Source organism: Carlito syrichta, unplaced genomic scaffold (assembly GCF_000164805.1).
Source record: "Carlito syrichta isolate Samal-C Ts95f unplaced genomic scaffold, Tarsius_syrichta-2.0.1 Scaffold308854, whole genome shotgun sequence".
NCBI classification, from domain to species: Eukaryota; Metazoa; Chordata; class Mammalia; order Primates; family Tarsiidae; genus Carlito; species Carlito syrichta.
In genome coordinates this window covers 1,150,659-1,175,069 of record NW_007252950.1, presented here as the reverse complement: position 1 = coordinate 1,175,069, position 24,411 = coordinate 1,150,659, and positions in this window count along the sequence as shown.

Sequence of the window (24,411 nt, the reverse complement as noted above, 5' to 3'; positions counted from 1 at the left end):
AGTAAGATGCCAACTCAAAAAAACAAAACAAAAAAACCTATCCCAGCAACTTTTGCTGCCATCTTCCACACTTATCTCTCCTAGACCCTGTCTTCCAAATTCTCATTCACTAATACCGCATCTCCACAACCTCGGTGGGCACAGCCAGAATTTTCCTTTTCAGTCTGAGTAGTTCCTTTTCAGTTTCAGTATTATATGCAAATCTCCTTCCATTTTGGTTTATTTCTAGTGGTTTTGAGCCTTTGTGGAGAATAAAAAGTAACATACATCTTATGTAACTAGAATTGAGAATAGATTGAAGAGAATTTACTCCTAAAACCACCCTCAAAGCCAAAAATAAAACAAAAAGCAAAATACAACAAATAAAAACAAAAAGTCTAGTTCCACTATCCAGATTTCCCATCACAATAGCATAATTTGTATCAGGTGGGTGACCAAGACACATGTGGCAGTTTGGGTCCAATTGTTAAGTGGAGGATTGTTAAAGAGTATACCACATAAGGAAGCTTGTCACGGTCCCCTACTGCTGAGGGAGAGTGCTCAAGGTAGGACAGACTTGCCAGGCATCCCCTAGTTGAAGGAGGTGTGGCTCAGACTGCCAGATAGCAGAGAAGTTTGCTATGGAGCTCAGTGTCTGGAGTTGCTGGGCCCCCTTTGGAGCACAGGTCAGGGAGCTGGCCATCAGAATAGGCGGCGTGAGCATGCCGTGGGAATCCAGAGCAGGAGAGAGTAGAGGCAGGAGCTCTTAAGAGCACATGGATGGTGGGGAGGTTTGGTTTTCATCAGAGATAGCTGTAGAAGGGCTGGACCTGGCCAAGGCTGCAAGGTTGCAGAGGGACCACATTCTGGGCCTGGGACACGGTCCACCAGAAGTTCTCAACCCCATACTGAGCCACCCCCAGACACAGCAGAGTGGCTTCTTTCCCCTGCAGTTGAAAAAGCTCAACACTTTTGGCTCCCTTATTTTTTTAAATCATGTATGTAAACAATACATAAAATACATCTTTTTTTATTTTATTGCTCACTCTCAAGGAGAAATACTTAAAGGAACCTCTTTGTGTATCACAGAGCATTTACAAAACGGTGCTTTTGGAGATGCAATACATTAATAAATGAGGCTGGGCATGGTGGCTCAAGCCTGTAATCCCAGCACTTTGGAAGGTGAGAGGATTGCCTGAGCCCACGGTGTGAGAACAGACTGGGCAACTTGGCAAGACTTCATCTCTACAATAAACCAAAAAATTAACCAGGCATGGTAGCACATGTCTGTAGTTCCAGCTACTTGGAAGGCTGAAGCTGAAGGATCGCCAAAGTCCAGTAGGTCGACGCTGGGGTGGCCATGAACGTGTCACTGCACTCCAGCCTGGGCGACGGAGTGAGAATCCAACTGAAAAAAATAAAATAAAATAAATGACAGAGGAGATCTAACATTCTTGTGGGAACTGAAAAACATGATCACTTTCTGTTTGTCTTAGTGCCTCAATACTGATCAGTGAGCTGTGTCGGACTTCTCACACCATCCCTGGACTTCAAGGAATAACTTTCCACTCATTCTGGTGTCAACTTGGGCCACTTGGCTGTGAGTTGCAGCTCTAAACAGGGTTACTGCAGTTTCTAGTGTGGTTTCCAAGTAACCGTGTCATTCCGTCCGGTCACTGAGCGAACTCTCTGGGCAATCTGACTCCAGTGTCTGACTGACCTCCCGAGCTCCGTTACAACTCCTTGTTCCAGGGTGCTCACACTTTCCACAGTTTAGAAACTGGATGACACCCCACTCTCTGCTTCCCATGATCTCTCCTTGAGAACACAAGCAAGGCCTACTGCGGTCGCTTGATTCTCTTGCTGATGCAAAGGGGTTCCCATCACCAGAGGCTGTGGGTCAGAGCCCGAGTTCTGAGACCAGAAGGACCCCATTTACAACATTTAGTTAAACCATGTGCTAAGTGTTGAAACCTCAGTTTTCTCACCTGTAAAATTGGGATAAAAGAGCATCTGTCCTTGTGTGATTGTTAGAATTAAATGGGGTCATCTATGTGGAGTCCTTGGAAAGTACCAGATGCAGGGTAAACACTTAGTGATAGTTATCATGACTATGCTCTCCTGATAGCCAAAACTCAGACTCCCAAAGAAGTAGCCAGTTAAGCTGTTCAGCCTTCTTCCCAAGGCTTACATTTTAGCTTACATTTATGCTTACAATTTTGAGCATCATTATTACCAACTAAAAAAGAGATGAGTTTTGATGGAATATTTTTTTTCCTCGCCCCTGGATTCACCCTCCGAGTAAAGAATTTGCAAGAATTTGCCTATGATTTTTTTTCTTTCTCTTTTTAATTCCACTGATGGTGTTGTTCATTATCCAGTTGAGAAGGTATTAGAATAAATTAATATTAAAATATTTAAATTTAGAACAATGTGTTTGAAATGCCATTAAGAAGATTTATCACCTGCAATGAGAAATCAGTGCTCCATTAGCTACAGTCTCTCTCCAGCAAGTTTGGAAATCTCTGTTCAGGTCATTACCCGGCACTACTCCTGCCCCTGTCCCCTGACGGCTGTCTGGACAGCTGTCACTGGGGTTTCTGAGGGCATGTTCTACTGACTCACTTTTCAACTCAGACACCTGCATCTGACTGGGTACTCGTGAATGTCATCAGCTTAGACACTGAGATGGGGCCAATGAGTGATATAGAGTGTTGTGGGTTGAATTGTGTCTCCCCTGAATTCTTACATTGAACCCTTAACCCTCAGAATCTCAGAATGTGACTGACTGCATCTGGAGATAGGGCCTCTAAGGGAAGATTTAGTTAAAATAAGGTCATTAGGGTGGGTCCTAATTCAGTCTGACTGTTGTCCTTGTTAGAGGAAGAAATTTGGGCCAGGTGAGATTACAGATCCCAGCACTTTGGGAGGCTGAGGTGGGAAGATTGCTTCATCCCAGGACTTTGAGACCAACCTGAGCAACATAGTAAGACTTCATCTCTACAAAAAAATTTAAAAATTTAGCAGGATGTGGTGGTGTGCATCTGTAATCCCAGCTACTTGGGAGACTGAGGCTGAAGGATCACCTGAGCCCAGGAGGTCAAGGCTGTAGTGAGCTGTGATTGTGCCACTGCACTCCAACCTGGGTGGCAGAGTGAGACTCAAAAGAAAAAAAGAAAAGAAAAGAAAAAAGAAAGAAAGAAAAATAGAAAGAAATTTGGATACAGACGGATACATCTGAGATACACAGAAAATAAAATTCCATGTGAGAAGGCAGGAAGAAGGTGGCTATTTGCAAGCCTAGGGAAAAGGCTCAGGAGAAACCAAACATGCTGACCTCTTAACCCTGGACTTCCAGCCTCTAGAACTGTGAGAAAAGAAATTTCTGTTGTTTAAGTCACACAGTCTGTGGTATTTTGTTATGTCAATCCTAGCAAACTAATATAGTAAGTCTCCTTTATTTGAGAAAGATATGTTTCAGGATCCTCAGAGGATGCCTGAAATTGTGGGTGGTACCTAGCTCTCATATGTGCTGTGTTTTTTTCCTAGACATACACTCCTATGATAAGGCTTAATTTATAAATTAGGCACAATAAGAGATAACAATAATAAACTAGAACAAAGATAACAATATGTCAGCATCACTACTCTTGCACTTTGGGGTCATTGTAAGTAAAATAACTGTTACTGTTCTTGAACACAAGCACTGGATACACAGCAATTGATCTCAGCACAGCGATGGCCACTAAGTGACTCGCGTGCATAGCCTGGATAATCTGAACAAAGAAATGATTCATGTCTGGGCAGGACAGAACAGCACAGTACCAGATTTTATCACACTACTCAGAATGGTGGGAAATGTAAGATGTATATGAGTTGTTTATTTCTGGAATTTTCCATTTAATATTTTCGGCCCATGGTGGACCTGAAACCACGGAAAGCAAAACTTCAGATAAAAGGGGACGACTGTACAGATTTTTTTTTGTTTGCTTGCTTTAAAAAAAAAAACTTTTATTTGTAAATGTATGCAACCAATTTTAGAGTATACAAATTGTTCTGCAATTTACCTTTGGCAATCAACACTATATTTTTGAGATCTGCTCATATTGATATCGATCTAAGATTATATTGTAGAGATTTCCATCCCACTAATAAATTACAACTTAGTTTTCAATCTCCCCCCCCGCTGCTTTTATTTTTGGTGGTTGTTAGGTACATCATAGCCATGGCCTTTCTTATACATGCAGTAGGGTTTCTCTGGTTACACCTATAATTGGAAATTTTGGATCATAGGGCTAAAATATATTTTCCTTAAATTAATTATTTTATTTAGTTGACAAAACTTGTATATATTTCTTGCATATAACACTATGTTTTGAAGTATGTACACATATAACCATGTAAAGAGGCAGCAAGAAAGGGCCTAACTACAAACTTGGAACAGATACTTCCATTATGGCCCTCAGAGGAAACCAACCGTGCCAGCAGGGTTGGACTTGATCTTGGATTTCTAGCCTCTAGACTGGCGAGAAAACTTATTTCTGTTGTTTAAGCCACCTAGTCTGGCATTTTGCTACAGCAGTCTTAGCACGTGCATACACAAAGACAGGTAAAACTCACTTGTCCATACAATCGCTAAAAGTAACAGAAAATGTATTTCAGGGAAGCAAAACAATTGAGAGCTAACATTTTCAACCTAGAAGAAACTGTGGCAGGGAACCATACCAGATCTTTGAGGCTGTCCAGGGTGGTTGTTACAAGCATAGACTTCAGAGTCAAACCGCCTGGGTTCAGGTCCCATCCCTGTACTTGCTGGCTATAAGATCTTGAGCAAGTTATCTCACCTTTCTGTGCCTCAATGTTCTCATCTGAAAAATGGGGACAATACTAATATCTGCCTCACAGGGTTGTTGTAAGTATTACAGAAGTTAACAAATGTAAAGTGCTTTGAACAACTTGCACACAGTAAATGCGATGGAAGAATTTGCTGTTTTTATCGGGTCTTTGAAAAAGACTTAAGAGGAAATATAATTACAGGTTTTTCCAATCAATTAAGCACCTGTCAACATGCCGGAAGACCCCTTATTTATAAGATTATTTCCCTTGGTTCAGACTTGTCTTTCTTTATCAATTTTATTCAAAAGGAAAACGACCCACTTTTAAGTAGAAAGCCCCAAAGAAGCTACTTTCAAAAGAAATGTCTCAGGAAATCCCCAAGTAATCTGCAGGGGAAAAAATATCAGTGACTTATATCTGCTTAAAAGCCAACCAACTCCTAGCTAGTCTGCTGTGTTACAAGGAAAGGACAGTGGGGTAGTAATGGCTGGATCACTGGGGGTGCTGACTTTGTGGAAATGGACACAACTGTGCTCTTGTGAGTTGTGTACAATTGTGTGTGTGTGTGTGTGTGTGTGTGTGTGTGTGTGTGTGTATTCAACCTTAATGCAAACATTAAGTAAATACCCTACTGAGAGATATAGTCCAAGCTCACCCAAGAACCTCTGACTTCCTTCCACATCTCCTTCATGGATATTTGGAAACTCCTTGGCAAAGAGTTCCAGTCTTCTTGGCATGAAGCTGAAGCCCAAGGAGAAGAGGTAACCCTTAAATGAGGCCCCCAAAATATCACATAAATTTTTAGTATAAGTACATCCCATGTAATATTTGAAACATATTTCTACTAAAAAAGATTTATTGTTGATCTGAAATCCAAATTTAACTTGCACATTCCGTATTTTTATTTGATAAATCCATTTCAGATAAACAAATCTCTTATAGTACAGTAAGTACTGTAAGTAAGTATAGGACAAGTCCCAAATATTACATGGGATGCATTTTTACCGCCCCCCCAGATATTTATCTGAAAGTTCAATTTAACTAGGTGTCCTTTATTGTACCTGACAAACCTATTCTGAGTGCCTTGCACATATCAATTCATTTAGCCTTCATATGACTGAGTGAGGGAAGTACTATTATTACCTCCATGTTATATATTAGGAAACTGAGGATAAGAGGCTAAGTAGTTTACAAAAAAAAAATTCTGACAATACCAACATGCAGAACAACAGGACTTCTCATATATTGCTGGAGGAAATGCAAAAAGGGTACAGCCACTCCGGAAAAATCACCTGGTAGCTTCTTAAAACATGAAACATTTTAACTATCTACCAAAACACTTTTGAAAAGTGTTTTGGCCAGACACGGTAGTTCACGCCTATAATCCCAGCACTTTGGGAGGCTTAGGTGAGAGGATTGCCTGAGCCCAGGGGTTCAAGACCAGCCTAGACAACTTGGCGAGACCTCATCTCTACAATAAATCAAAAAATTAGCCAGGCGTCGTGGCTCATGCCTGTAATTCCAGCTACTTGGAAGGCTGAAGCAGAAAGATTGCCTGAGCCCAGCAGATCGAGACTGCGGTGGCTGTGAGCATGCCACTGCACTCCAGCCTGGGTGAACAGTAAGACTCCAACTCAAAAAAAAAAGAAAGAAAGAAAAGAAAAAGTATTTTGGGCCAGGCTCGGCGGCTCAACCTGTAATCCCAGCACTTTGGGAGGCCAAGACGAGTGGATTGCCTGAGCCCGCAGGTTCGAGACCAGTCCAGACAAATTGCAGAGACCTGTCTCTACAATAAATCAAAAATTAGCTGGGCCCAGCAGCGTGCGCCCGTAGTTCCGCTACTTAGAAGGCTGAGGAGGAAGAATCACCGGAGCCCAGCAGGTCGATGCTGGGATGCCGTGAGTGTGCCACTGCATTCTATCCTGGGCGATGGAGTGAGACTCCAACTCAAAAAAAAAAAAAAGAAAGAAAAGAAAAGTGTTTTGGTTGGATGCTAGAAGGCTAAAGACAAAGAACTGCACACAAACACTATACTCTAGCTGAGAAAGTTCACAGAGGTTCAGATTAGAAAGTTGGAAGTTGTTTGTATACCAGAGCGAAACAAATAAGTAAATATAATCATGCACAGCATGATGATGTTTGGTCAAAGATGGACCACATATACAGCAAGGGTCCCATCAGACAATAATGGAACTGTACCTTTTTTGCTGCTTTGTGACATCATAGCTATCATAACATCATGGCCGTAACACATGCTTACATGCTTGTGGTGATGCTGAAGTAACAAACCTATTGTGCCACCAGTTGTCTACCACATACAATTATATACAGTACAGAATACTTAATCATGATAATAAATCACTATGTTACTGGTGTATGTATTTACTATGCTATAACTTTTATCATTATTTTAGAGTGTACTTCTACTTATTAAAAAATAATAGTAAAAGGTTAACTGTAAGACAGCCTCAGGCAGGTTCTTCAGGAGCAATTCCAGAAAAAAACATTGTTACCATAGGTGATGACAGCTCCATGTATGTTATTGCCCCTGAAGAACTTTCAATGGGACAAAATATGGAGGTGGAAGACAGTGACCCTGATGATCTTGACCCTGGGTAGGCCTTGGCTAATGTGTGTGTGTGTCTTTGTTTTTAATAAAAAGTTTAAAACGTTAAAAAAAAATAAAGAATTTTAAAAATGGAAGAAAACTTTATAGAATAAGAATATAAAGAAAGAATATAGTTTTGTACAGCTATACAATGTGTTTGTGTTTTAAGCCAAATTTTGTTACAAAAGAGTCACAAGTTAAAAAAATCAAAAAGTTTAAAAAGTAAAAAGAGTTACAGGAAGCTGTTAATTTATTATTGAGTTTTTGGGGGTTTTTTTTTTGGTTTGTTTTTTTTTTAGTTAGAGTCTCACTTTGTTGCCCAGGCTGGAATGCAGTGGCACGTACCTTCAAGGTCACCCCAGCTGGGCCCAGGCAATCCTTCCACCTCAGCCTTCCAAGTAGCCAGAACTACAGGTGCGTGCTACTACACCTGGCTAATTTTTTATTTATTGTAGAGACAGGTCTTGCCAAGTTGCCTGGGCTAGTCTCGAACCCGTGGGCTCAGGCAATCCACTCTCCTTGGCCTCCCAAAGTGGTGAAATTACAGGTTGAGCCACCAAGCCTGGCTTATTGAAGAAATTTTTAAAAAATAAATTTAGTGTTGTCTAAATGTCCAGTACTTATAGTCGATAGTAGTGTAACGTCCTAGGCCCTCACATTCACTTACTGACTCACCCAGAGCAACTTATAGTCCTGCAAGCTCCATTCATGGTAATGGCCTATAAAGGCATACCATTTTTAATTGTTTACCATATTTTTACTCTCCCTTTTCTATTTAGATACATAAATACTAACATTGTGCTGAAGTTGCCTGCAGTAGCCAATACTAGTAACATATTGTGTAGGGTTATAGTCTAGGAACAATAGGTTTTGCCACATATCCTAGGTGAGCAGTGGGCCGTATCATCTAGATCTGTGTAAGTACACTTTCTGGTGTTCCCACAATGACACAAACTTCTAACAATGAATTTCTCAGAATGTATCATTGTCACTAAGTATTGCTTGACTGTATATTGCAGAGCCAGTTCCTCACCATGAGAAAAAGAAATTACAAATAAAGAAAGGTGGAATGCTGGAATGAACTCTCAGGTCCTAGACTGGCATCAGAGGTATCAATGTTCACTCATGTTTGAAAAAAGATACACATACTCAAATAGAGAGAGAAATCTATTTAGATAGAGAATTAAAGGTAGAGGTGTGCAAATGCATGAGTTAGTAGACATACAGATGTTACCTTACTCTACCTGCTGGGAGAGACCAGGAGCAAGGACACCCCAGGAGCAATGAACACATCTACTGCCCAAATCTTGCCTTCTAAATACCATTCTCCAATAAACAATTGATTCATTCTAGGACTGCAGCAGAGAAAATACAAAATGAACCTGGAGCATCTTGTGGTGCCATGAGTATAACAGTGCTAAAAAAAAAATTTAAAAAACACAGGCCTAGCAAAAGGGCACAGGAGCCACCTCAAAGCACTCCCAACGTTGAAATAACTCGAGGGGCAAAATAAATAATTGGATTAGACTATGACAAAAAGAATAATGTAAATATCTGTGCACATGCATAATGGTATAGGTATAAATTTACAACTGAAAAAATAAATGAGAATTGATGTGTCTCCCTTACAGACATTCCAATTAACAAAAGTAAAAGGAATGAGCAAAGCAGAAAAAGGCCATTAGACCACCACAGCTGCAAGCTACACACAACAGTGGATGCTGCTAATGTGGGAGGCAGAAGTTTAAGCAGAAACAGGATATCTGCATAGTCTTAAAGTATCTCTTGTCAATGTTTAATAATTACAGGGGAAAATGATACACTCATGCTGGAGAATCCTGGCAAACGCCATTCTCACCAAGTGACCAAGGTTAACATCGCCTGTAATTCTCAAAACCATGTAACCCTGATATGATGCCCTGAGAAGGGCAACCTCCTTGTGTTCTTCCTCACACTTCAATAACCTCCATCTAACCATCAGAAGACATCAGATGAACCCAAATCAAGGCACATTCTACAAAATAATTGACCAATACTCTTCAAAGGATCATTAAAGACAAGGAAAGACTCAAGAACGAAAATTCAAGTAATGCTGAGGAATCTCACCCAATGTGCAAGAAAAGACAGGAAAAAACTAAGGTGACATGACAAATAAATAGAATATGGGATTCTGGATTGGATGCTGGAACAGAGAATCTGGTGAAAAACAAAGCCTGCAGTTTGTTGTTGTGGCGTTTTAGATTCAGGGGGTACACATGCATATTCACTACCTGGACATATTGTCTAGTGATGGGGATTGGGTCTCAGGTGAAAAGTCTGTGTTTAATTAATATGTTTGTACAAAGATTAATTTCTTAGTTTTCATAAACATTCTACAGTTATGGAAAATGTTAACATAAGCAGGAACTGGAGGAAGCATAATGAGAACTTGGTACTATTTCTGCAACTCTTCAGAGTCTAAAATCATCTAAAAATAAAATATTACCCCCAAAACATAAAACCCTCATTTCACCTTCCCAATCCCTTACTTCAGCAAAAGAAAAAAAAAATGTATTACAGAGCCAGTTGAGGCCTGTAAGAATAGAGTCAGGCTTCCACATCTTGGACTAATAAATGAGTTCCCTGGTCCTCTTTAATCCTTAAATTGAGTCCGGAAACCTAAAGAGTCTATTTTTCCCCCCTTTCTTTCTTCAAACGTCTAAATCAGCATTTCCTTCTGAATGCAGCTGGCACTGTCATTCTCCCACACAACCTGACAGAGCAAAAAGGCCCAACTGTGAGCTGCACCCCTGCTCAGCGCTGTGCTTACCCTTTCTAAGGGTGGTCCAGAGAAAATGGGTTCCCGGAGGTGCTGCACTCTCGTTATTTCTACAAACTCCTATAGCCTTACAGAATGTGAGGAGGAAAGAGGTACCTAGAGATCTCATCCCACGCAAGAGCCTCAAGGCCTGGTCTTAAGGGTACCAAATTTCTTCATTTTCTGAGAAAAATGACTCCCACCTCAAATGTATAAATAAACGATTAGTAGGTAACAAAGTAAAAACCATCTGCTGCCATCCAAACATGCTGCCAAACCATTACATTTCATGGGGATGTCTACATCTTTCATCTTTCTACAAGACAGGATTTTTTTTTTTTTTAATCTAACACCAGATATTTTATCTCATTGAGGTGTTAGATATGGTATGACTTTTCAATTAGCTCACGGGATAAAAGGCTAATTTTGATTAATACAAGTGTTTTCATATTGATAATATAAATCATTTGTTGTCATCACTTTAAAAGACTAATGGAAGAATAAGCTAACTACCACAGGAAGAAGAAAAAGAAAGAAATCACCACTACCAACAAAAACCAGATACTTAGGGAGATGCCAGTTAGGTGAAAATACCTTTAATAGATTCAAAAACACTGGAACTGACCAGGTGTGGTAGCTCACGCTTTTTGGGAGGCTGAGGTGGAAGGATCACTAGAGGCCAGGAATTTGAGACTAGCCTGGGCAATAGTGAGACTCTGTCTCTATTTTTTTAAAAATAAGCTAATTAATTTTTAAGAAAAGATGCATTGGAACTATTTAGGGACTCAAGGGTTGTTGGGACTTCTGGAATGGGACAACTAAAATATTATCCCTTTCTCCAGATGTTAAGCTGGCTTTGTAAGGCCTCATAAGGGCACAACTGAGTTCATGAGTGTTTTTCTGTGCAAATACGAGACGATAAAGTCTCAGATCCGGGAGGCACATGAGTCCTGTATTCCTGTCGGCAGCCTCTGAGAGCCCATGTCTGAGATGCCACCACCACCCTGAAGTCCCAATGGAAGGTGAAGGCAGGTGGACACCCCGCGTCATTCCTAGGCCAATAGCAAATGTCAAAAGTATCAGCCTGGAGTCTTTGATGTCTTGCCAACCAAAAAGTGATTGGCAGATGATGTGTTATCTGCCCACGATGACATAGGAACAAAAATCAAAAGTGCTTAGAAATTCCATAGCAACTTGACAGAGTAATTCAATGTTGAATCTAACAGGTTAAAAAAACAAAACAAAAAAAACAGCTTTCCTTTTTCGCTGCTCTAAACTAGTATTTCCTGACTTTTCTGTGGCATGCCTGTGAATCAGCCAGAGTGGTCAAAGGAATCTCCTCTTTCTCTCCACAGCTGTCGTCCTCCAATGTTGAGATGTGTCTGCACCCACATCTCTCCCCTGACTGACATATCTCACATGGACACTCACCCACTACCGCTTCCCTCCCTACCATGGCTATGGTAAGAATGCACAGCAGAGTGAAAGAAGCATGGAATATGGCGGCAGGAGGACTTGGTGTGCTAACTGTGCAGGAATAGAACGCGGTAGTAGTGACTCACTTGTCACTTCACCTCAGTTTCATAGTTCACAAAATGGGGAGGAGGAGGAAGATGGGGCCTGCTTTGCCGACTGCTCAAAGAACACCCTCTGAATGCTGTCCTGGGTCTACTGTCTTTGCTCAGTTCCCTAGGAAGCAGATCCTGAAGTAAGCCCAGGGTGCTAAACATGAGAACAAAAGCAGAAGTGAGAAAAGGAAAGATGGAAAGAATCACACTGTGGTGCATCACGGCACCGACCAGGACACAGTCAGTCGTTGAGCGGGCAGGTTCACCTGGCACTCTGAGATTTTTCCCTAGTAGGTCTGCAAAGGAGAAACTACAACTCAGAACAGTCCTCTGTGGGGAAAGAGGAGAGAGAGGAAGGTAGGTCTCTGATTTCCAGTTGATCAAGGGTTGCATCCTCCAACTCCTTGTCTGTCTTGGAAAGCCAGAGTCTAGACCCCAAAGTATTGCATTGCATCTTAGCCTGGATTTAGAAGGTGACTTAGGCAAATGAGATTGGGTACATTCGAGGTGGCACGGTTGTTGACAGAAGGTGACTTAGGATGACTGGGATGCCAAATGAGCTAAAGAAGAGGCACTCAGGGGACTCTGAGAAATGACACAGGATTTGGGTTTGATGAGTCAATTTCCAACGCTACTTCTAAAAACAACCTTCTTATAAAAATCAGCAAGGGAAATGAGACAACATGAAATCTGTGTCTGAGTCTAATGATAGCACTAAATTAATTCTAAAACATTTGTTTAGGACATAGGCTGAGTTCTTCCAAAATCTGACTGACTGCCTGGTCCCCAACCACAGAGAGGACAAATCAGTTGGTCTGGGGGACTGGATTCTGTAGTTGAAGATGGTGCTTTCTGGGCCCTGATCACTGGTCACAGGAGCACAGGGTGGGGATGGCAGGCACTGGACACTGCAAGGGGAGGGAGGGAGGGAGGGAGGACAGATGGAGGACATGTGACAATGCACTGGGTGCCAGGTCCACTATCGAGGAGGAGAAGGCCCACAGGAAATCCAAACTTCAGCTGCACGCAACTTACTTATGTATTGAATCCTCACATGTACCCCACAACTCTAAACTAAATAAAATAAAAAAGAAATATGCAACATGTTGTGACAGACTATAGTCACCCTACTCTGCTATGGAACCTTAGAGCATGTATCATTTGTCTAACTATAAGTTTGTGCCACTGACCAAACTCTCTTTATCCAGACTTTCACCCACATATCTTTTCTAGCCTCTAGTTTCTACCATTCCACCCTCTCTGCCTCCATGAGATCAGTTTTTTCGCTCTTACTCTCTCATAGGAGTGAGAACATATGCGTATATCTTACATTTTTACAGAAGTTATATAGGCCCCCAAAATGACAGAGCTTTTGCTCCACAGCTGACTGTGAAGTTAGGGGCGGGACCCATATGATTGCTCCTGTATTAGTCCAGGATGGAGGTGCTGAAGGCTCCCTGGTGCTATGTAGACTAGACCATGCCATAAGTTCTAGTCTGGAGCCACGAGGATGGTGATGACCAGTGGGGACCGATGGGAAATGACCTTCCTGTCCCACTGCTACCAACCCACTTAGGACCGACCAGACAGTGCCCATCCCTGTGGCTGTACATTGTGAATCAATCCCAAAGGCGTGAAATAAGTACAACTCATTGGTCACCAAAGAATGATGTGTTTGTTAAAGGTCAACGGGGTGATATGAACAGCTAGGGGATATTAAAATTAATTACATTCTGTTGATACAGTTCTAGCTATATACCTAGTACAATGTCACTTGGAAAGGACAGATATAAATATACCGCTATACCTAGGTGCATATTCTTCAATGTGTACATACAGACAAATAACGTATGTATATACAGTAAGTCTCCTACATACGAACCTTCAAGTTACAAACTTTAATGATGCACACTTGCTTTTTTATGTATTTTTCTCTCCACCAAGTGTTAGTATTATAGCCTGTTAAATACATACAGTACTATATAGCCAATTGTGTTATTTGGGTACCCAGGCTAACTTGGTTGGACTTAAAAAAAATCAGACTTACAAACCCACTCTTGAAATGGAACTCATTCTATGTTGGGGACTTCCTGTATTTACATTCAAGTATTCATGGATGTCCAGGGATAAGTTGATTTCATGCCTACCTGTGAGAGATGATAAAGCAGAAAAGACCCTTGACTTGGGTGACCTGGTGCCAACCTTCAAAGATTGATATTATTCATCTGGGGTATGGCCAGGACATCCTAATGTGCATCCAAGGTGGAGAACTACAGCCTTATTTGGAGTCTAAAGGTCTCAACTCTAGTTCTGTTCATCTCTATGGGGAACCAGGAAGAGCCAGTTTCCTGTGTGGCCAGCAAAGGCAACTGGAAAGGTTGAAAATGGTCTGTTGACAGTTCTTGTAGAGAAGTATTTATGCAGCTGGTGTTAACATGGCCCTGGCACTTCTCAAAGATAAGCTAAAACTCTTGTTGTATACAGGGTACAGCTGTGGACAGGCCTCTGCCTGGATGAGATCTTGGAGCAAGGCTCAAGTTCATGCAGCCATGAGCTCAAACAAGGTACACTTGGTATGAACTTGGTGTGAGTGGCAGTATCTGAGCATCCCTCAAGGTGGTTAGAGAACTCGGAACACCTGTTCCTCACAGCTCATCCATCTCCACGGAAAGCCTAAGAGCAGGTAGGCTGTGTGGACTATTACCCACAGAAAGCTTGTAACTATAGATCTAAATTCCTGAATCCAAATGAGAAACATCTCCTTATCCGCCAAATGGCTAGTCACACTCTTTGAATTAACTGGTGTATTGGAAGTAAGATCAACTTCCTGGTATCCATCTCAGATTAACCAACATGCCTCAGAGTATTCTCATTTCTCAGGGAGCAGAAGAGCAAAATATCCCTGAGCCCCTCCAGGCTTAGAAGGCAGAAGTTTATCTACATCACCTCATTTCATCCTCACTTGGGGATGTCACTAGCCTAAGAAGTGGCTTCCTACCCAGGCCTGTGTATGGCTGCTGCTAACGGGCATCTGGCCATGTCTCTGGCACATCAGTGGCTTCTGCCACTGGGCCACACAGCAAGAGGTGAGTGGTGGGAGAGTGAGCAGAGCTCCATCTGTATTTAAAGTCGCTCCCCATCGCACACATTACTGCCTGAGCTCCCCTTCCTGTCAAATCAGCACTGAAAGCCTGCTTCTATTTTCATCATCCTATCTTTGTGAAGCATGATTTTCTGTAGTGATGGCAACCAAAACGAGATTACAAAGAAGACTGGACATAAGCAACACACTTCAAGTGCCACTGTCTCCCATCACCCACAGGTGGGACTGTCTAGTTGCAGGAAAACAAGCTCCAGGCTCCCACTGATTCTGCATTATGTATAATTGTTTCACTATATATTACAATGTAATACTAGTAGAAATAAAGTACACCATCAATGTAACGTGCTTGAATCATCCCCAAGCCATCCACCTCCATGAAAAAATAGTCTTCCACAAAGACAGTCCCCAATGCCAAGAAAGTTAGGGACCACTGGTTTAAAGTCATTCATTGCTAGAGTCTCCCCCAAAGCTCAGTGTATTTGTTCTCTGTTGCTGTCACAAATGACCACAAACCCAGTAGCTTAAGCAAGAGACATTCATCATCTCACAGCTTCTTTGGGTCTAGAATTGGGCATGGCATAGCCAGGTCCTCTGCTCAGGTTCCCAGAGACTATAATCAAAGTGTCAGCTGCACTGGGCTCTCACCTGGAGACTTCACTAAGGAAGAATCTGCTTCTGAGATCACTCACGTTGGTGACAGAATTCATCTCCTTGTGGTTCTGTGCCTTGGTGCCCTGGCCTCTTACTGGTTGGTTGTCCTTCTCAGCCCCTAGAGGTCACACAGTCCCCTGCCATGTGGCCCTCTCCCTACATGGCAGCTCACCTCTTCAAAGCTACACAGAGAGACTCTTTCTCCTTCTGTTATATAACCTAACCAAGGAAGTGGAATGGCTCTCCTTCTCCAAACAAGGCAACCTAATTGAGAGTAACATCCATAACCTTTGCCATCTTCCATTGGTTAGAAGCAAGTCACAGGTTCCACCTGCACTCAAGCAGAGGGGATTCACAAGGTGGTGGCTCCCTGGGGTTCCATCAAGGTGTGTCAGCCACACTGAGCCACTTGCTTTTTGTATTTGACAATGACTACAACATTTCCTCTTTGATCCTTCTTGCCAGGCCTGAGCTCAGCCTAAACTTTTGTTACTGACCCCTGATGGCTTCCCACGAATTCCCCCTACTCCTCCCCTGCCCCAAATGCTCTTGGATGTTGGAGTTTAACCTGCTGGTGGCATCCAGCCTTTGAGAAAAGCTGAATGTCTTGTCCAAGGTCACACAAGTTATAAGTGTGCTTAGCCTGACTGGTAGTGATAAAAAGCTCACCCACCTATTAGGACCCATAATTAATAAAAGCACACATGTAACAGCACTTTGTAAATTGAGGCATTCTGGGAAAATATTTATTAAGAATCCCACTCATGCCAGACACAATTTTCATGCCTGTAATCCCAGTACTTTGGGAGGTAGAGGCGAGAAGACTGCCTGAGCCCAGGGGCTTGAGACCAGCCTGGGCAACTTGATGAGACCTCGTCTCTACAGTAAAATAATATAAAAAATTAGCCGGGTACAGTAGCATGTGCCTGTGTTTCCAGCTACTTGGAAGGCTGAGGTGGAAGAATCTCCTGAGCCCAGCAGTTTGAAGCTGCGGTGGCCGTGAGCGTGCCACTGCACTCCAGTCTAGGCGACAGAGTGAGACTCCGACTCAAAAAAAAATAATTCCACTCATTAAAATAATGGATTTTTGGCTTTTTAACAATGGATCCTCACTTGCATTTGCCCTTTGAAAACTCCACATCTGGGCAAAATGTTGTTTACATAGCTGTGTGGCACATAGACAAGAATTAGATCCTAAGGGGAAAAAAAATTAGATCCGTACAAACCAAAAATGAGAAAAAATTAATCCCAAAACTCCTTAATTTCTTCTTCTTAATCTTCCTCTGTTCTTTTCTGCTTTCTTTCAGCATGTTTCCTACATAGATCTGTGATTCCTATGAGTGAGCCACTGATCTCAGAGAAGCAGGCAGTCTTTTCAACATCCTTGATATTAAAAAACACAGGAGAAAGCACAGAGTCTTCCTTCCCACTCTACTGTAGGGTCCTGAGCTGCCCATTCGAGCCCAGAGCCCTCTCCCGCATCAGCCAGCAAGACCCAGGAGTGGAGGTGCTGGGAGGGGGCCAGGGTGGCAGGGGGGCTCCAGAGAAGAGTCTGACACTTAGGCCCAGACAATCCCCATGGAGGCATTAAACTGGTGAGGACCGAGCCTGTTCACCATTAGCCTGCCATTTGCTGGATGATGAATGCTGTCTCACAAGCTCTGCTCTGGACAAACAATCCCACCATTGTTTGAGAAGTCTGGGGTTTATCTTTGGTTATTTAAGGCAATGAGGACAGACTGTGGAGATTCCCACATCTCTCTGGCACAGAGACTAACTGCTAAGAAAACAAAGATTCCTGCTCTCACCCTCAGCCTACTCCTCAAGATAAGAAGCTGTTCCTCCAATTATTAAATACTATCTATCAGCTCTCATTGCAATGTTCTCACAGGATTGTCTACACATTTCTTTAACACGGTCTTATGATAGCCACACGCTCTTGCAGAACCGAGTAGCCTCTCAAGCTCTGAGGTTATGTGATTTAAAAAAAACCAGAGAGGTATGGATTGAAAACTTTAAAGCTCACTGGTGTGTATTTCTCCTTTTCTAAAATGAGAAGAAAAATACTTAACTCATCTGTATGTTGTAAAAACTAAATGAATCGATACACACAAAATCTTGCCACAAGGCTTGGACTGGTCCTGCACTGACCAGGAGAACTCACAGCAATGATGGAAAAGTTATCTGTATTGTCTAGTCCAGGAACAGTAACCACATGTATCCACTGAGCACTTAAAATGTGGTGATTTGGGATCTTGTTCTCTGACTTTTTTTCCCTTCCCAATTCCAAGAAGGTATCAGGCCCAATTCCAAGTATGGCCCCTTACCTCAGAAGCACAAAGACCACCTCACTTTCTGCCTGCAGTTTCAGGATACCTAAGCTCACTGATGGGTCATCCTGGGAAGAATGGGGATACTGTGACCAAGTGGAAGCCAACCTGCAACTCAAGGATCTGTGTCCAGCTCCCCGGCTGCACCCTGGGAGAGGCAGGACCAGAGGAGGACTGAGTGAGGCACCCAGGAAACTGTTTCTTAGGCTTCCTGCCAAAGCCCTCAAGATCACACTCCTGACTCACTTGGCAGTGTGATGTAAAGAAAATAAGGACACTTCTTCATACCCCAAGAGGACAGAAGTCATCCATGACCCATGATTACTGTTTCCACCAAGAATAAGCAGTTCCCAGGGCTTGGAGGGGTGAACTGAATCATAGACTGGGGTGGGGAACGGGGAAAAGGGAGATGCGAGAAACAGTTGTAGGAGATATGGGGTAAAAACAAAAACTGGAGATGAGCAGCTAAATGTGCAATAGTGTAGATGGGTCCAATTGTCCACACCCAGAGTCCAAGGGTCTGTTCTGCCTGCCCTGAACAGAATCATGTTACACTGGATAGTATACTACCATTTGCAGTCTCTCTTCTAGGTAGCCTCTGAACTCTAATAATTAATTCTTTCTGCTGGGTAAGTAGAAAAGAAGACAGATTTTATTCATTACATGAATACCCTTGTAGAGTAACCTCCCAGGGAGTGGGCAAGGAGGGGAAACAACTTGCCAGCTGGCCAATATTTTTTGTTTAGCTTGCTGACGTCAGCCTCCCCTAGCACCCCATAGGCTAACTGTAAGTCCCGAGGCTCTGATGCATGAAACTCTCTCCAAAGCAGCGCTGTGCAAGACAGTGACCACCAGCCACGTGTGGCTACTTCAATTTAAAAATAATTATAATTAATCAAATTAAACATTCTCACTGGGCGCCGTGACTAATGCCTGTAATTCCAGCACTTTGGGAGGGTGAGGCGGGAGGGTTGCTAGATCCCAGGAGTTCGAGACCAGACTGGGCAACATAGCGAGCTCTCATCTCTACAAAAAATAAATAAGCCTGAGCATGAGGGTTCGAGACCCACCTGGGCAACTTGGCGAGACCTCATCTCTACAATAAATCAAAAAATAAGCCGGGTGTGGTAGTGCACACCTGTAGTTCCAGCTACTTGGAAGGCTGAGGCGGAAGGATCGCCGGAGCCCAGCAAGTCGAGGCTGCGGTGCCAGGAGCGGCCACTGCACTCCAGTCTGGGTGACAGAGTGAGACTCCAACTCAAAAATAAATAAATAAATAAATAAATAAATAAATAAATAAATAAGCTGGGCGTGGTGGCGTGTGCCTGTAGTCCCAGCTACTCAGGTGGCTGAGTAGGAAGGATTCCTGTAAGCTGTGGATTGTGCACTGCACTCCAGTCTGCGAGACAGAGTCTCTAAAAAAAAAATATTCTCTCTCCAGCCACACAAAACTCACTTTTCAAGTGCTCCAGAGCCACAATGAGCTAGTGTTTACTCTGCTGGGCAGATACAGAAAGTTTCTATCACCATAGCAAGTTCTATCACATGGCACTGCTCTAGAAAGGAGGATTATTAATCGCACATCTAGAAAAGTCCTTTCATTATTTGTTTATTTGTTTTTGAGGTGGGGGGATCTCACTTTTGGAATTTTATCTTTAGCTGTGAGTGATACACAAAAAGTCGTCTCACTCTGTCACCCAGCTGGAGTGCAGCGGCATGATCATGGCTCACCACACTCTCAACCTCCTGGACTCAGGTGATCCTTCTGCCTCAGGCTCCTGAGCAGCTGGGACCATACCACCACGCTTGGCAAATTTTTTTGTTGTTGTTGTTGATATATTGTAGAGTCAGAGTCTTGCTATGTTGCCCAAGCAACATAGCTTTGAGTTCCCAGGCTCAAGCAATCTTCTCTCCTCAACCTCCCAAAGTGCTGGAATTACAGGCATGAACCACCATGCTCAACCTTGAAAAGTGCTTTCAATGATGACTTTTTGGGTTATTATAAGCAATAGCTTATTTTATGCTTGAAAAACAAGAACAAATCTCACCCTTTTCCAAAACCTAAAGAATCATAACCTAGAGTCATCATTTTGTGTATCACTCACAGCTAAAGATAAAAAGCCAAGTCTTCCCACGTACACAGCATTTTTCTTTCTTTTGAAAGTGTTAAGTGTTTTGCTTCCCAGGGACTGACACCATTCCCAGACTCTAGTCAGAGTCTGTGAGTGGCAGCACCTTTTGTGTGCTGAGATGTGGTTACTCCACAAAGGTGACAAGAACACAGGGACTCATGTGCAAGGTGGGTACTGGAAATGCCCTACTGCTGAGATGGATTGAATTCATGGCAATTTGCAGCTCACCCCAGGGAGACTCAGACTGCCAAAGCCAAGTGACAGGGTAAGTTGCCACAAGGACTCAGGTAATGAAAATATTAAGACATTCACTCTATTGAGGACAAAAATGGCTCAGGGCTGCATTTTCTGGGTATACTGTTTAGCCCAATTGTGGTTTGATGTTCCCCTTCATTTTCCTAGCTCTGACATGCTTTCAGATGGCACAGGGGTAGTTGCTATGTTTGAACTTTGGGGTATGATGCTACCTTTCATTAGAAGTCATTATGCTTTCAAATAGGTACCACCTACAGTGTTTCCTACACAGACTTTTAGAAGCACAGGAACCAGGCGCAGTGGCTCATACCTGTAATTCCAGCACTTTGGGAGGCTGAGGTAAGAGGATTGTTTGAGCCCAGGAGTTTGAGACTAGCCTGGGCAACACAATGAGACTTTGCCTCTACAAAAAAATTAAAAAATTAGCCAGGCAAGGTGGCAGATGCCTGTAGTCCCAGCTACTCAGGAGACTGAGGCAGAAGGATTGCCTGAGCCCAGGAAGTCAAAGCTGCAGTAAGCCATAATTGTGGTCCCTGCACTTTAGCCTGGGCAACACAGTGAGACCCTGACTCAAAAAGAAGAGGAAGAAAAAGAAGAGGAAGGAAGAAGGGCCAGAACAGAAGCATTTAAGTCCCATTCTAAAGAAATAGAAGTCACTGCAAGACAATGAGTAAAAGCAGACAGAGCGAAGGACTTTCTTCAGTCCCAGCCTGGTCTAGTATCCTGCCCTGGTGACCACAGCGGGTCCCTCACAGTGAAATGCTTGCTTGCACAAGAACAGTTGTCTCTGAACCTTGGCTTATTCTAGGCATTTCTGAAATCTGGGAGGAGCATTTTCTTCCAATGGTGCTTCTAGGATAGAGTCATTGCTTCACCATGATAGAAAAGCAGGAAGGGAGAGAAGCTTCCAACCCACGTCCCCTTCTTCCAGGCAGTGAGGACTTGGCAGTCCCTTTTCTGGACTAGTTTTGCCTTAGGAATATAAACACCCATGACAGCTTATGAATGAGGCCTGCCTTATACATGAGAAGCAGTTAAAGAAATTCCCAGTGCTGTTCGATATGTGCTTGCCCATCTAAGGCCCAGTAGAAAACTAGGGATGATCCGGGCTCGGTGGCTCAGCCTGTAATCCTGAGCCTTTGGGAGGCTGAGGTGAGTGGATTGCCTGAGCCTGTGGGTTCGAGACCCGCCTGGGCAGGGAGACCTCATCTCTACAATAAATCAAATAATTAGCCGGGTGTGGTAGCATGCGCCTGTAGTTCCAGCTACTTGAAAGGCTGAGGCAGAAGGATCGCCGGAGGCCAGCAGGTCGAGGCTGCGGTGGCCGGGAGTGGCTACTGCACTCCAGTCTGGGCGACCGAGTGAGACTCCAACAAAAAAAAAAAAAAGAAAACTAGGGATGAACAGAAGTAGTCAGGACCACATTCCTAAAAATTCCAGCTGGTAGGGAGAAAAGGGATGATCTTGCCCATTTACTCACCAGGGAGGACGCAGACATGACAGTCTCAATCCTTAGACACTCCTCTCCACTCATTGCCTCTGCTAGTCACCACTAGCTCCAGCTACAACCAGGTCCCTTTTCCCAGCTGTGGTCCACAGAAGGCCAGTCTTGTATCTACCCTTGAAAATGAACTCTTATGTTTAAGAGAGTTAGGATGACCCTGCAAACTGTAGTTATTCCTTGGGCTTTTCATGAGGTCCATTTGTAATGGAAAGACTATGATAAGTCCTGTGGTAAAGAACCCCAGCTTCTTGCAAATGTACTTGCTTATAAAACACCAGGAGTTCTGTAGGCTAGGCAACAGGAAGTGCTAAGCATGTCCCACCATCCAGGGAGGCAAAAAGCAGTTACCTCCAGGAAGGGACACCTCTCCAACACCCACACCAGCAGCCTGCTCTGCTTCCTCTCATGTCCCCATTAGTAGTTTTTTCTGAATAAGAAATGTAAAGTAGCTAGGAGATTAACTGGAATCAGCGGGGATGACCTTTGTTATTGTCAAGCCAGTTACCCAATAGATCCTTTCCACCATTCCTCTCCTTCTTCTCCTCCCTGACATCCACACCTAGAATCAACTTTGAGGAGAAAGAACAAAGAGCCCCCAGGTTATCCTAGAAGCTACCACCTGGGAGAGCTCTTGGTCACATGATGGAAACATTGGAAAGTCCCTGCAAGCTCAGGGACTGATAGAATGTTGCTCTCTTGCCAAGAACAAAATGTCAACCAACTCTATAACTTACACTGAGGATAAAGGACAGAGTGGACCCTGCTCATTCCATCATCTAGGAGAAAAAGTCATCTCAGTAAAAACAATTGCCAGTATTTTGTTCCACTGTGTTTAATAGACCTTTATTTTATACAGGGATGAAGGGGACAGATAGAACACGTTCACTTTTTCTCCAATGACAAAGTGGGAAATGTGTGAAAGTTGCCACTGGGCAGGTTTTAAGAGGCATGGAGAGGATCTTTCTGCCCCCAATACGGGCATATCTCATCAAATTGTGCATCATGTGTTTCTTTACAAATAGAAGGTTCTGGCAAGCCTATGGGCACCATTTTTCCAACAGCGTGTGCTCACTTCAAGTCTCAGACACATTTTGGTAATTCTTGAAAAATTTCAAACTTTATTTTTACATCTCTTACGGTGATCCATGATCTTTGATGTTACTCTTAGAATTGTTTTTGGGGAACCACAAAGTGTGCCCATATGCAACAATGAACTTAACTGGTTGATACTGTGTATGTCCTGACTGCTCCACCAACCAGTGTCTTCCCATCTCTCTCCCTCTCCTCGGGCCTCCCTATTCTGAGATACAGCAATATTGAAAGTAGACCAATGAATAACCCCACAATGACTGTAAGTGTTCAAGGGGAAAGAAGAGTCCACATCTCACTTTCAATCAAAGCCTAGAAATGACTAAGCTAGTGAGGAAAACTCATCGAAAACCGAGAGAGGCAGAAAGTGAGACCTCTTGTGCCAAACAGTTAGCCAAGTTGTGAATGCAAAGGAAAAGTTCTCAAAGAAAATTAAAAGTGCTACTCCAGGGGACACACAAATGATACGAAGGCAAAACAGCCTTCCTGTTGATATGTGCAAAGTGTGAGTGGTCTGGATAAAAGATCAAATCCACCACAACATTCCTGTAAGGCAAAACCTAATCCAGAGCAAGGCCCTGACTCTCTTTAATTCTATGAAGACTGAAAGAGATGAGAAAGCCACAGAAGGAAAGTTGGAAGCTAGCAGAGGTTGGTTCATGAGATTTAAGGAAAGAGGTCCCCTCCAGAACCTAAAAGTTCAAGGTGAAGCAGCAAGTGCTAATGGAGAAGCTGCAGCAAGTTATCCAGAAGACCTTGCTAAGATCACTGATGAAGGTGGCCACACTCAACAAAAGATTTTCCGTGTGGACGAAACAGTCTCCTACTGAAAAAAAGCTGCCACGTAAGACTTTCATAACTAGAAAGGAGAAGGCCACGTATGCAGCTTGAAATCTTCAGAACATAAGCCGACTCTCTTGCTAGGGGTTCATGCAACTTTGATTTTAAGTTGAAGTTAGTGCTCATTGACTGTTCCAAAAATCCTAGGGCCCTTGAGAATCATGCTAAATCTACTCTGCCTGTGCCCAGTAGATGGAACAACAAAGCCTGGATGACAGCACACCAGTTTACAACATGGTTTACTGAATAAATATATATATATATAGTTGTTGTTGTTTTGTTTGGTTTTTGGTTTTTGGTTTTTTTTGAGTTGGAGTCTCACTCAGTCGCCCAGACTGGAGTGCAGTGGCCGCTCCCGGCCACCGCAGCCTCAACCTGCTGGGCTCTGGCAATCCTTCTGCCTCAGCCTTCCAAGTAGCTGGAAATACAGGTGCACGCTACCACACCTGGCTAATTTTTTGATTTATTGTAAAGATGAGGTCTCACCAAGTTGCCCAGGCAGGTCTCAAACCCGCGCGCTCAGGCAATTCACTCACCTCAACCTCCCAAAGTGCAGGATTACAGGCTGAACCACAGAGCCCGGCCTGTTTGTTTTTTTTTTTTGAGTTCGAGTCTCACTCAGTCACCCAGACTGGAGTGCAGTGGATGCTCCCGGCCATCGCAGCCTCGACCTGCTGGGCTCCGGCGACCCTTCTGCCTCAGCCTTCCAAGTAGCCAGA